This window comes from Lichenostomus cassidix, chromosome 3, assembly GCF_008360975.1.
Source record: "Lichenostomus cassidix isolate B80296 chromosome 3, HeHo_3.0, whole genome shotgun sequence".
Lineage (NCBI taxonomy): Eukaryota > Metazoa > Chordata > Aves > Passeriformes > Meliphagidae > Lichenostomus > Lichenostomus cassidix.
The window spans coordinates 46,237,829-46,250,584 of NC_139483.1; the positions used below are offsets into that span (position 1 = coordinate 46,237,829).

General features: G+C 38.8%; 1 protein-coding gene across 4 annotated transcripts in view; it reads right to left on the reverse strand.

The window, feature by feature from the left end:
• The window catches only part of LOC146439628 (SAM and SH3 domain-containing protein 1-like), a 531,074-nt gene that overhangs the window by 173,946 nt on the left and 344,372 nt on the right, over positions 1–12,756 (reverse strand). The window lies entirely within an intron of this gene.

Genomic DNA, 12,756 nt, shown 5'->3' on the forward strand with positions numbered 1-12,756 from the left:
GCACACACTCTCGGCAACATTGGATTTGAGATTCTTTAAAAAGCATTTCTAAAACGACTTAGAAAAATGAAAGACACAACTAGTCAACTGGGACTAAAATACAGTTTTCTATTATAGTAGTATGCATCATGCTCTGACTGGATAGTGCTGGCAAAGAGAACGGTAAAAAGGAAGTGTGTGCTTTATGGCAGTGGTACTGAGCTGTAGCTTATTTAATTTGGGGGGGGAGAAAAAGAAAACCTATGAAAAGATATGACTACTTGTCTGGAAAATACAGTATTTAAAACGACAGGAGCAATTGCTTATAAACTTGCGTCATAAAAAGCGACTCAAACGTTTGCTGCCCAGTTCCACAGCAAGGAGCTCACTGTGCTCTGCAGCAGCTTCTGCAGGAAGGGAGCAGCTCCTCCCCTGATTCACCGCTAGAGGGAACGGCATGGAGGGAGAGGCGGGTTGTTCAAACACATCCTGGTGCTGTACCAATAATAAAAAGCCCTGAGGCAATTTTTCACCTTTTTCTTTTAGTTTTTTAAATACAGGTGGGGAAAGAAAAAGCCTATCTCTTTATGATCTCTTTGCTTGTTTATTTTTAAGCATCACATGATGCTTAAATGTTATCATATGAAATCAACAAGGGATTATTTATGTGGCACACTCTTAATCTAGGGTGATCCAAAGAGAAGTTCTTCTTCCTTATCCCCTTTCCACACCAAGGAGAAAAAGCTTTCATCAGAGGCACCTGATCTCAACTGCTGCCAGATACATATCCTAGAACTGAATATTTATGGCAGGTTTGGGCTGGTAAAACTCTGTCATTATAGTCAGTTTCACTCTTTTCCTCCCTGCAAAGCAAAATCTTCTTCCACATCTGAACTGATGGATTGTGCCAGCAGAGGGTTAGGGGAAAGATCCAAAGAGCCCACTGGAGGCATGAAGATAGGAATGTGTGTAGAGAAATTACTTAGGAAATTGCCTCATTGTCTCATATAAAACATATAAGAAATTCCTCCTGCAGCTTTAATGATGGAGTGGGAAGCTAAACCCCATAGGAGTTCCTCCCTCTATTTACCAGAAAGGCAAGATATGGGCTCCAGTGATGAAGTGTTCCATTAATATTAAAGCTAGGGGAAATAAAGTGACTTAATTGTAAACTAACGACCTCATCCTAATAACCAAATTCTAAACAGAAAAGGCAAGAAAAAACCCTTACTTTCAGCCATGCTGCCAACTCATAAATTAGGCAAATGACATTGGCATATAATTACACTAATTAGTACTGATGCCAAGCAAAGACTATTTATGGATATGCATTCACCCCATTTCGAACCCCAGAGCCTAAATCTGAAGTAGTAGCTCAATCAGCACACTTTGAAAACTCAGTGTTATTGTTTATGCCATCGTGGGTCTAATTTAATCAATACCATATTCTCATTAAATGCAAGGTCTGTTAAAGATGTTTTTTTCACAGGCCCTACAAATGAACTCTGTTTGATTCATCTCATTACGTTACTGCTCTAGGCTTAACTATGCATCATTAACAGAAACAATACACAAGTTAAGTACAAGGCTCTATAGATCACCTTAAAATGACACAGTCACGCATGATTATGGTCATAAGTAATTGGAATGGTAAAAGCTGGTATCCGCAGCAATTGTCAGATGCTCGTTGGCTCTTTCACATCAAAAAAGGCTACCTCAGTACCTGGTGCCCTTCATAGTACCAAAAGGGAAGATAATGGAAATGGGTTCCATTATGTCATTAGTATAGATGCTATACTAGATAGGTTAGATTTTTTTTTCGTTTCCTGCTACCACTAGAAAACTCTGAGGATGTAATTTCTTTCACATCTTTTTATGTTCCAGGCACAAATAAAGGACTGTAGCACCACAGTGGAGTGGATTTTAAATGGTCAGCTCCTAGTAGCTCTAGAATAACATCCTGAAGACATCAACAAGCTCTGTATCTCAAACTACTAGAAGTAATTATAGATTAATTTCTTCTCTTATTTCTTCCTAGTTAATACCAAGATGCATATTATACACATGAAGAGTGTAACAGCCTCATTTAGCTTTGTCGGCTGCCTCTTTATCTCTTCTTGCTTTTAGAAGTGCTCTACATTTGCCACACTTCCTACTGCTCTCTGTTAGTCTGTGTGCTGTTCATTGGCAGAGAATCACACATGACAAACAAAGGCCTCTCTGGTTTACATCTCAAATACCCATGTGTAGAAAATTTTTCATTCATTTTGTTACGGTGTTGAGACACCACTAAAATTTGCACTGTCTTGTTAGCATCCATTCACTTAACTACATGTTTAGTTGCAAACCTCCAGTAACTTCATTGACTTCTCCAGGTTCGGGTTTTTCTTTTATGTTTTGTTTTGGTTCAGCTTTTCATCTTTTTTTTTCTTTTCCTAAAACTGGCCAACAAAGGCTGTGATTGTCATCCAATTGTTTACTGGAAACATATATATGGATATAGAAAAAGTGCTCATAGAAAAGAGAAGAAAATGTTTCCTGGTGTAAATTCTTTTCTTGATCTTTCTGCTGACCATTTCCATGTAGAGCTCTTCACTGATTATAATTGCTAGAAAATTGCATGTTTTTGCTTGTCCCCTTGGACAAATGGGCTGAAATTAGTGGTTGTACAGATCTGCAGCTGACTCATTACAACATAAAGCAGCCAACTGTAGGACTTGGGGTTTTTTTGGATCTGTTATTTTAGGATGGAAATCGCTGAGTTGGCAGCCAGTCTGACCATATAAATCAACAGCAACTGCATACTTTTAAAATGACATGGTGCATAATCAATTTAATATGTGAGGTTTGAGGAAAAATAGCTTTACTGGGGAAGTACTGATAATAAAAATTCAACCTATGGTACCTCTCAGGTCACCCAGGGCAAAGCCATAGGCCAGTATTTATAACACCAGACAACTGGGTCTTTCTTAATCAGGCAGCCTTTGGATTGCGTCTGAATGAACAATAGCGCCTAAAAGATTTATATAAGTGACAGAAAGAGACCACTGGTGTCTAGTGGAGTTATTGCTGTTATCATCCCTTCAGGAGAAAATATTATCAGAGTGCAAAACCAGCATAGAGAGTCCTGCTGTGACTCTTGAAGATCTTTCTTTCACTTTGCAACAGAAAGTCACGAACACCTCTGCAGCATCACCCCTAAGTCTTCTGGTTCCAAGGCTCCTTTTTGATTAATGCCTTAAAGAGAATCAGAAAGCCTGGAGGGAACAGACATAATTCCACTCTCCCTGTGGTGGAGCAGCATGAACTGCAACTTCTCTTTCTGAAGTAATCCCTAGAGGAGCAGGGAGTCAAGATGTGATGTCACACTAACGAGTAGCAATTGTCAAGTCAAGTCTTGGGACAAGTTCACAACACTTTATATGGGGAGAAGCTCAAGCCTCGTATTCACACAAGATATTCTAGGGCAGAACTGACATAAATCTTCTTGGGAAGGTCCCTCCTGGGGGGTTGGAGTAGGGGATGGTTGGAACCAATGCACTGAAAGACAGTGCATAATTTTGTCAGTTATGGAAACCAAGACACTTTCTAAGGATAGGAATTTTCAGATGGAAAGATATGAAAATAAGGGAATCAGGCTGGGGGACTGCAGAATGCGCAGAGCCACAGCCCTTTCTCCGTGATTAACTGCAATGGCTCACAATCAGTACGGTTCATGAAGCTCTCACTGTTTGTCTTGCTGCCAGGTCCTGTACTCAATAACTGATTAATGGAATTGCTTATCCTCATGTTGCAAATAGAAAAGCAAAAATATCCTCACATGTAAATGGAATATATGTTTTCTATTCAGTTATTTCGTAAGTCTTCACAAACATGGCTGGAAAACTAAAACCAAAATATTATTTTTCAAGTACTATTAAAATTGGCAAGGTTGTCTAAAATTTGCCAAAGGAAAAGAGCAGAGAATTAACACAAAGTAAGATTTTTATTCAGTGAATTTTTTTTTTTTTTTCGAAAACTGATTAATTTAAAAGCATGAAGGACGAGCCGTTTTCTATTAATTGAGCATTATGGAAAACATAGGGGAAGATATAAGAAACACAAAACTGGCTTCTTATCTTGAAGAGACCAAGGTGGCATTCAGTGTTATCTCTCTTGCGTTTTGACATCAGAGGCATAAAAATTGAACAGATTAGATAGAACTTATTTCTCTAATCCAAATATTGGAGTACAGAAACAAGGCAAAAATCCTGCAGTCATCAATGTATTTCTTTGAAATGCTCCAGAGATTTAGGGAAGGGGAAGAGAAAAGAAAAATGGAGGGAAGAGAAAAAGTGTGCCTGAATTAGAAAGGACAAAATAAAAATGACAGATTCTGAATTTCAAAATATCTACTGTAGTAATTTATTTCTAACACTGATTTACCCAAAACACATTTAAATACATAGAGGTGTTTTTTTGGAAAAGCAAAAGATACTGGGAAAAACAAAGGAACAAGAATTCAACAACCCATTTTACTTGAATAACTTCTTTTAAATGACCATGTTCTATAAAAAAAAATAAAACCCCCTCACTTTTAATCAAATGAAAGTCGTCCTGAGAATAAGCTATTTGCTCTAATTCTCTAGAGAGTCTCATAAAAATGCATAAAGTATATTTTAATGAGGGAAAAAGGTTTATTTCTAAAATATAATTCCCAGTTTTCCATTCATTTTTAGTGTAGGTAATGGACATAAAACAAATGAAATGTTTAGAAAATGGCTTCTAAAAATAAACTGCTTGTGCACCATTTCCTTTTTTTCTTTTTTTCTTTTTTTTTTCTGCATTAACAACATTATTGTCTGTTAACCAGAGGCAAAATAATTTTAATATAAGAGGCTTCCTTCATAATCTAAACAAAAAAGAAGATTTAAGGGCAGATTTTTCAAGTGCTGTGGGAATACAGCTCTGACTGATTAATGAAAATGTATAGCTTTTAGCCTTTAGAATGGTTTGATGCCATATCCCCTGAATAGGATGAGATTATTGACAACCACTGACATTCAGGAAACCAACTGTCACCACACACAAATTTTAAGTCTGTGCAAAAGCTACTAACTTCTCATTTTTTTTCCAGCACTCAACAGTATTGGCTTTTAAAATGGTATTATCTTTTCATAGCAGTAGCTTTGCAACTTCTGTTGCTACTAAGAATACACACCATGAAAAACAATGAATTGGTAAAATAAATAAACTTTAAGAATCCAGTGCAGGCATATCTTGTCCTTAAAACTGGTTTGATCTCACTTATTTTAAATCAAAACTTCAAAAGGACAAAATAAGCAGTACCTGTTGATCAACATTTGCTGACTCTAGAAGGTGCAGTGGAAATTACTACATGTTTGTCACAAACTTGACACTCCAGTTCAATGAGTGTAATTAAACCTGTTATTTAAATTACACTTGCTCAGTGCATCAGCTCAGTTTCTGCCCATTCTACAGGACCAGACATGCATGTGTATAAGCAAGGAGGCAGCTAGCTCTTGCTCACCTAGGTGGAGAACATTTTTCTCTAAGTTCAAAGAAGGAACTCAGGCAAATCATACTTGTTGTACCTGCTTTTAGGTGAGATATCCTCCCCTCTAAACCATTGCACTGATGATAGATGCAGAATTCTTATTTGCTACAGATCTAACACTACATTCACAGATTTTTTCCAAACCTTTCAACTGAGTTCTCTGGATTGCTGGATTCAGTAAGACAAGATTTACAGTGACTGAGTGTATACATACAAACCCTTGTGTTCAGCCACAGGCATCTTCTACAGAGGGAAGAATAGCAACTGTCACATTGCATGAATACTTCTAGTGGAGCTTCTTGATCTTCATACCTTTACAATTTCAATTATTTTTACAAATCATATGCATTCCTTGTTCTTGGAAGATGAATTTTTCATAGTTCAAACATTTTGGAGAACTATGAAAATCTAAATGCTATTTTCATAATTATTACCATTTTTATATAGGAGATTTGATACCCAAATACTTAGTATTGGAAGAAAAATATTTGGTTAAAAATATTATTTAAGGAAAAATAAGATGCAACTTTCATTTTTTTGGTGAAAATATAATTTGTCTTGTCTGTGTCTCAGATTTGAAACATTTTTAGTGGTGCAACTCATGCCAACCACATGGCAATTTGTTTATCAAAGCTGCACTGGTGAAAGCAGACTCAAGTAACACAGCTTAGAAGGTGCTCAGGGGAAGCAGTGTCTGACATAGGCTCAGCATGGTGTGTTTGGATATCTCTTTCTCAAGGCTTTTCCTACCCATACTAAAGACTGTGAATTTTACTTTAAAATCCTTTTACTTGAAAAATGAATTTTAAAAGATCAGGTATGTATGCATGCCATTTAAAATATATGTTTGGCTGAGATGAGATGTTTGGACCAGTGATTTCAAGAGGAAGAGGTGAGGAGAGAAGGAAGGGAAAGAAAAAGTTCTGAGAGTTACAGAATCATACACTCTTTAAGGATGGAAAGACCTTCAAGATAATTGAGTCCAACCATCACCCTAGCACCGTGTCCTCACATGCTTTGAACACTTCCAGGGATTGGTGGCTCAACCACTTCCCTGGGCAGTCTGTTCCAATGCTTTACAACCTTTTCCATGGATATTTTTTTCCTAACAGCCAATCTAAACCTCCCCTAGTGCACCTTGACACCATTCCCTCTTGTCCTGTCACTTGTCACCGGGGAGAAAAGACCAATCCCCACCTGGCTACACCTTCCCTTAAAGCAGCTGTAGAGTCCTCCCTGAGCCTCATTTTCTCCAGGCTAAACATCTGCAGCTCCCTCAGCTGCTCCATTTAAGAACTGAACTCCAGCCCCTTCCCCAGCATTGTTGCCCTTCCTCCTTCTTCTCTAAGAGCCTTGGATTGTGGCTGGTTGTAAGAGGAAGGCATTTCCTGACTTCAGTCCATAAATTGAGAGAATAAAAAAAATCCATATAAACTGAACAGTGTAACCCAACTGGTTATGTGCACCAGCTTCTTAAGCCTTGAAGTAAATGTTAGGAGGTAACTCTCTTTATTTCATCACTGTTAGTATAAATATGGATGAAGAAAAAAGTGGGGTGGAGGGGGAGGTAAGGGACTGGAAAGGAAAACCAAAGTTATTCTTCCATGCACTAAGGACCACATACATTCTCTGTATGCCATGGATTACAGAGTCATGACAAGCATCCCACTGTCAGACAGGGCAGTTGTCGCACTACAGGAAAGAAAAACCTTACAAAAATTGATCACAACTGACGCATGTGAAAATCCGTCAGGATTAACTATTTCATGTTCTCAGCAAACTGGTTTCTTTCTTGTGCTTTTTGGTTAGGTGAAACAAAAGAGGTTCAGATCATTACACAGATTTAAACATAATGAGGATATTGTGTTGGGGTTTTTTAAAAGTATTATTAACTAATAAATTCCTGATATATGTTGCCATGCATAAGGCAGTACCTACGGCAGTATCTTTGCTCTCTAAAGAAAAAGAGGGACTACAACTAAAAATTTACAAATTAAACAACAACAACAAAGTGATTAAGTAATTTAAAAGCACTGGCATACGGAAAAAGAGCAAACAAATAAAGAGGATTTTCAGCTATGCTATTTTCAGCTATTGAAATTAGCTGATGAGCAGATGCTTCAGAAAGATAAAGAAGGGCTTTTTTCAGGCAGCACAAGTTTTAGGCAGCCTTTGGTAGGACCAAAAGGCCTCTGATGCTAGATGAGAGAGGTGAGATCAGACAAAAACTCTGTGAAAGCAAGGTGACTTTGAAAATGAGGGCCTTGAAAAAGAGAAACCTTTTGAGAGACTTGCTACACGGCTATCCTGTTTATGCCGTACCACCTGCATCCTGCTACCTTCCTAGCAAAGGCCTGGATGGAGGTCTTTTTCTTTCTCTGGCTCAGCTGTCCTGTGTTTCCACCAACTCTGCCCTGACAGCTCCCTGTGCTTCACAGCTTGATATGAATCATATCAGAAAGACCCTTTTTTGTTAGCTGTACTTGAAAGAGTCTTTTCAATACACCAAAGTGATCCAGCATGCACCCTGGAGCAGAGGCAGGGATCATCACACACCAGCTTCCAGAGCATATGTGCAGGGCTCCACTCCTCTTGATAGGTGCTCGCTCAGGCTAAAAACTTCTGCCTGAAATTTTTGTACATTGCATCCAAGACCTAAATACAATTTCTGGCTGTTTGAAAGGTAAATGAAACTGCCAGAAAGCCTGTCAAGAATAAAAACAATGAAACCCTCTTGAGCTGATGACCATTCCTTCTCTTGCTTTTCATTATACTACTACACTGCACATAATGAACTTTAGCGCTAAAAGATAACCAATGGCAAAGAAATGCTAGGAACAAGCAACTTGAGCCTATTCAGTAATTTGCAGGAGGTGGATTTTATAATTATTTCAGAGCAAAACCTCCCCTTTATTCGCATAGTAATCTATTTGAACATTATTCATCTTTTTCACATCATTTTATAATGTGCTATTCCTTTATCAATCATTCCATTATAACACAGTGGCTTACTGGAATTTAATCTAGGCACTTAACATAAGGTTTCTTTGTTCTTCCTTTCCCCCTGGACAGGGAATTTTGGAGCATTTTGGGCCACATGCTATAAAAATCAATGCGATTGCTCAATCTAGAATATACTGTAGATCCAGTCTATAGGACAGGTTTTCATCTTGTGCTCTAAGTTCATGGGACCCAGACTCTTAACCACAATCCATGGAAAGAGACTACCAAGGGGCCTTTACCTGCATTCTGCAAGGATTAAAAGGGACCATTTTCAAGAGTAGAGTCAACTGCAAAGTTTTTCAATTAACACATCCTATCTTTATAAAATATTTCAATTTGCCAAAACACCACTCATTGCAGAAGTTTGTATTTTCCGTAGCAATACCTTTTTAAGGATTAGGAATTTTAGATTAAAAAAACTGGCAAAACAAGGAGCAAACTGGAAAGGAAAGGGGCAGAAAACACAAAGAGATGTTGTGATTAGTTTTTTATTTAATTATTTTTAATTTGTGAATTTATAATGCTTCTCAGAAGTTAGGCTTTTCCTCCTACTTGGAGAATGAAAAATGTGTTGCAACATTATAAATTCTCACTGCATTAAAGGATTACTTCACTACCACAAATAGTCAGGGAAAAACCCCTTTATTAAGTTCAGAAAGCTCTCAGGATTTGTCTGTGTTGCAGCCACCCATTAATGCAAACCGTGCCTTGTTCTGGCATACTGGTGAGAGGATCATCCCTTCTGATTTCTCCTACTTTACTGACTATTGCTCTCCCAGCAGTTTCCAGAAACACCCCTGCTGCCAGCCTCTCTTTCCATTTCCCAAGGGAACCTTAAGTCTTGGCTTTGCTTCATTTTTTTAGTTTGGCAAACATTTTAGGTAAGCATTCCATCACACTTTTTGAATAAAGATGCCGACCACGCCTAAGGGTGGCCAGATGTGACATGTTAAATGTGGCTGAGAAGTTAGAAAGGGCTGGGCAAGATTTAACACAAGTGACTTCACTCATTAAGTGCAAGGAGTGACCAGTACACATGGTGACAGAGTGGTTCTGTCACCCTTGGCTTTGACTTTTTAAGAGAGCAATTTGGAGAGAAATACTAAATGAAGTCCAAAGGCAGGGTATGTTTAAGAAGGCACAGATCCTGTTTTGATTACAGATAAGGAGGACAGCTTGACACCTTGTTTTTTGCCTTAGTTTCCACTGCAGCACATCACTGTAGGCAGATAGGTGCTCAGATGAAGTTTCATGTCTGTGTCTCTGGAAATAATACATACAGACCCGGAAATTGGTAAGAAATTGGTCTTTCTTTTCCTGCTTTGTGTGGCAATAGTAAAAGAGGTACCCTAGAGTTCCTGATCAGGTAAAAATTTACTTGAGGGATGGGCTACATCCACGGAAGATGGCAAAGAAATCCAGCATCTCTGAGGGATCACAGTTCTGCTTTTTACAGTGACTGCTGTTAAACAGTTAAAAAATGCACACATGAGTTGTAGTGTGTCTCCTCACAGAGAAATGACTGCTACAGCTAGGAGAAATTAACTGACTTATCCCAGCACTTTCTTGCATGTCAATGTCTAACTTTTTAATCACAACCACCCTGCATAATATGGAAATTAAGAACATCATCATTTCCAGTAATTACCAGAAACATACACATTTTCCAACAGGGTGACATTATGTCATGAATTCCCTTGTCAAGAGGAAAAAAAAGACAAAACATATCATACTTGTTTGAGAAGGCAAAGTGATAGATTTGTCATGAGGGTAATCATCTATATATATAAAAAAAATCCACTATTATCAACTTCCTGAATTTCTGAAAAGGGATTAATTTTCTGCCTGAGCTAATAATGAACATTTTTCTTCTATTCATCATCTTCAGCTATTTTCTCTCTTGAGATTCATTTATCACTAACTACTGAACCCGAGAAATAAAAAATAGGCAACATCCCTTTTTGAAGTAATGGCTTAGAAGACTATTAAATCAAGAGGCAAAAGATGGATTTTGAAGATACATGTTTGAAATTCTTGTAACAGCTGCAGGTTTTTACCAGAGGATTTGCACCACTGGTTTAGTAAAGGTATTGGAGAAAGTAAGTTTATCCAGTGGCACAACAAAGGGTGGAACAGTAATTTTTTTTTTTTCCCAGATAAAATTCACAGTGAAAGGAATGAGAGTGAAGAAATAATGAAACTGATGGCACGATAAAGTGCAATTCATGTAGCAGGAATTAATCTAGGATGATCGTTCAAGTGCATTTTAAATCTAAAGTGGCCTGCATTAAAGCAGATCATGCAGATGTTTGAGGTCTTGCTAACCCGTCTGCCTGTGCGCAGCTCTCAGCTTGTCAGACCTTGCTTGGGGCACTGACTGACTGTTTTGTGCTATCAAGGTATGGAGTGACAGCCACGCTGGGGGAAATGGCCCAAAATGCTTCTCCTATGGCCCAGTGGGGCCTGAGGCTCCCTAAGGATCAGAGAGTCTCAGTGCTGCTGAGCTTTCCCTGATGCTGGCACCCCTGCTCTTTGGTAGGGCTGAGATGGGGCATTTCTGCAGGGGAAAGGAGGAAGACGCAGGATTAGGACTTAAATTTTTCTCTTGTAAGGTTCTGCTGTCACATTTTCTTACTATCCCTACATTGTAATTCCCAACAAAATTAGCCATCATATCATCAGCCTGTGGAAGCATAGGAAAGAAGATCCCTTATAGACAGGAGATGGAAAAAGCAGGACTTTCTTTGCTTTTGAGTAGGATGCACAGAGAAGACCTCCCCACATGCCCTCTAACCTCATCCCTTGCTCAACCTTTTCTGGCATGCCAGGAAAAACCATACACACAATCGCTGTTGGAGGTGTCTGCCTGATGCTACTGGGTGTGCCTCCACACAGTTATTGCCTAAGTGCATTCAGATCTCTCACTTGGCTCCTGGCAGAGGTCTCTGGGAAAATCAACAAGTCTAACTTCCAGGAGGAGGTTTCTGAGAGGTGTGCTTCAGCAGCACCAGGACACTAGGATTCACATCAAGGCACAGGTTTCTGACATTAACTAGTTCCATACTTTCCATGGTGTCTCACTGGGATGCTGTCCAAATCCAGCTTCTTGCTCAAACTTGCTATGCTAAGCAAGTGTATGGGATTTGAGAGATTACTGTCTGAGATTCTAGCTTGCTGGTCTGAAGCCAAAATGCAGACACCGATGAAGTCCCAAAGCTAAGCAATTTTAGTATGCAAGGCTGACTCTGTGCAGGAGAGGCTCATTTCACCGGCTTGTAAAGCAGAGAGTAAAGCACAGGCCTTCTGCAATTTATTTCTACAGTGTTTCTAAAGCCATGGGGCAGCAGAAAGGAATGAGTATAAATTCAGGCTCCACTCATGGATTCCCTGCTAAGAAGCAGAGACAGCTTTCAACAGCAAATTCTCATCTCAGTGTTGTATTAACTAAGAGCAGGACTGGAGGAAGAGCTGAGCCTTCAATATCTGGTATTGAAGGCATCAAATCATGTCACAGGTCAGCAAAACAATTTTATTCTCCAGGTGATTTCTTGACACTGATTGCTCTAACACAAATTTGCCAGGAAACTCAGCTATCCCTGGGCAACACCCTAGAAGTAAATACTCACAGCTGTTTCTAGAATTTTGCATAGTGAGTATTGAAATGGATTCTCTGCTTAACACAGCAGACAGCTAGCAAGAACAAAGCATGAAATCGAATTCCATCAATCCCTTAAATTTGTTTATGCAACCCATTGTTACTGCTCACAGAATAGCTTTGGCAAGCAAAGGCCATGACAAAACAGAGCTGTAGTTAATACAGAGAAATTCTTCCCATCTGCCATTTTTGTTGTCAGTTGTTTTATAGATTTTTCTCCATGCAGTTCCAAGTTTTACCCAGGCACAGCTGCATTGAACCAAGGAAGCTGAAGTAATTTTCCCCTTCTAGTGAAGCAGAAATGGGGGAAAAGATGGCACTTATCACCATTCTTTTCTTCTGGCAGGAATAGGTTAGAACTTCTTTGCTGTAATACTGAAGTAGTTTAAGACTGCACTTCTGGCTTTTCATACAAATATTTCTGGTAATTTCATTTTATCTGTGACAAGCAAGATGAAATTCACACCAAGGAACATGTTCTGAAGTAACTCCTTTCTTCACATGGGAATAAGCTGACTCAGTACAATTATGGGAATAAGCTGACTCAGTACAATTATGGAAT